The sequence below is a fragment of the Rhinoderma darwinii genome, chromosome 2 (assembly GCF_050947455.1).
Source record: "Rhinoderma darwinii isolate aRhiDar2 chromosome 2, aRhiDar2.hap1, whole genome shotgun sequence".
NCBI lineage: Eukaryota > Metazoa > Chordata > Amphibia > Anura > Rhinodermatidae > Rhinoderma > Rhinoderma darwinii.
In genome coordinates, this window is record NC_134688.1 from 146,462,784 (window position 1) to 146,465,113 (window position 2,330).

The window sequence follows — 2,330 nt, forward strand, 5'->3', positions numbered from 1 at the left end:
TAAATTAGAATCTAATTTATAATATTTCCTGACTCGTGAAAAAAATAAAAAAAATTAGAACAATGTTTAATCACCTACACACTAATTGTTTAACTAAAAAAAAAAATTCCCTTTAAGAAGGATGTTCCACATTATTAAGCAGGCCACAGGTTTCCAGGAATATGGTAAAGAAAAAGGATCTCTCTGCTGCCGAAAAGCGTGAAATAGTGCAATACCTTGGACAAGGTATGAAAACATTGGATATTTCAAGAAAACTTAAGCGTGATCATCGTACTGTGAAAAGATTTGTGCTGATTCAGAGCACAGACGGGTTTGTTCAGATAAAGGCATAATGAGGAAGGTTTCTGCCAGACAAATTAATAGGATTAGGAGAGCAGCTGCTAAAATGCCATTGCAAATCAGCAAACAGGTATTTGAAGCCGCTGGTACCTCTGGAGTCCCACGAACCTCAAGGTGTAGGATCCTCCAGAGGTTTGCAAGTGTGCATAAAGCTATTATTCGGCCAACCCTAAACAATGCTCACAAGCAGAAATGGTTGCAGTGGGCTCAGAAATACATGAAGACTAATTTTCAAACCGTGTTGTTTACTGATGAGTGCCCTGCAACCCTGGATCCAGGAGATAGGGAGATAAAAAATGGAATATCCGAGGGCGCAGCTGTACTGGAAATGGCTTTTATTTGTACAACAACAACAACAACAATGTGTTTCAAGGCCGTACCGGCCTCTTCGTCAGGTTAGGTACAAGTGTTAGGTCTATTCATGATGACTGTGCATTTATAGCTGGCCTAGGAATCAGTACCGGGTTAAGTTACAGGTCAAAGTTCAAAGGTCAATTGTGTAAGCAAGGTACGGCAGTGAGGTATAAAAATTATTCATTTAGAAACAAAACAGTTTTTCATTCATATTAAAGGTATAGACAAAGATACAAAACAAGGATCGTAGGTTCAAAAATATGAATAAGCACTTTTTACAGAATGATAATAATATAAAAATAATAATATTAAATAAAACAATGATTAAAAAACATTAATGACAATATGTATAAAAGTATGTATAAAAAGATCATAGATGCATTTCAAGTGGAATGTCTCCGCAGTGTGTTTATTCGTTAGTTGTAGTATGAAGTTTTTTATTATTGTTTTGTATTTTCAATTTAAAACATCGTTTATTCCAAACTGTCAGTGGTGTGTATCATCGTCATGGTGATATGACGCTCCTAGGTATATACCAACATTTGTGCGCTAGAATACAGGCAATTCTCTCACCCGTGGCTGCTGTGTATTCTTGTTCCGATCAATCTTCCTCGAACCGCACGGCTCCCTTCTCTGAGTCGGCAGCAGCACTCTCTGCATGAATGACTCATACCAAGGAGCGTCACATCACCATGACAACGATACACACCACTGACAGCTCTGAAAGAACGATACTCTAAAATATAAGCACCAAACATTTGAAGTACATATAAACAAAAAATAAACACCCCCATTGAATAAATACACATTTCAAAGATGCTCCATCTCTAATAGGCTTTTGTATATATTTCTACATATATTTCTAAATCACTTTTTCCATGATTATATATGATATGCTTATTCTATCTTTTTGCACAAATTTTGAATATTAATGTAAAACGGTTCTGCTCTCTGATAGGGAACAACTTACACACTTCATTACCGCACTTTGCTAATATGACTCATACCTAGGAGCGTCATATCACCATGACGATGATACACACCACTGACAGTTTGGAATAAACGATGTTTTAAATTGAAAATACAAAACAATAATAAAAAACTTCATACTACAACTAACGAATAAACACACTGCGGAGACATTCCACTTGAAATGCATCTATGATCTTTTTATACATACTTTTATACATATTGTCATTAATGTTTTTTAATCATTGTTTTATTTAATATTATTATTTTTATATTATTATCATTCTGTAAAAAGTGCTTATTCATATTTTTGAACCTACGATCCTTGTTTTGTATCTTTGTCTATACCTTTAATATGAATGAAAAACTGTTTTGTTTCTAAATGAATAATTTTTATACCTCACTGCCGTACCTTGCTTACACAATTGACCTTTGAACTTTGACCTGTAACTTAACCCGGTACTGATTCCTAGGCCAGCTATAAATGCACAGTCATCATGAATAGACCTAACACTTGTACCTAACCTGACGAAGAGGCCGGTACGGCCTTGAAACACATTGTTGTTGTTGTTGTTGTACAAATAAAAGCCATTTCCAGTACAGCTGCGCCCTCGGATATTCCATTTTTTATCTCCCTATCTCCTGGATCTACATAGTGGATTTTTACC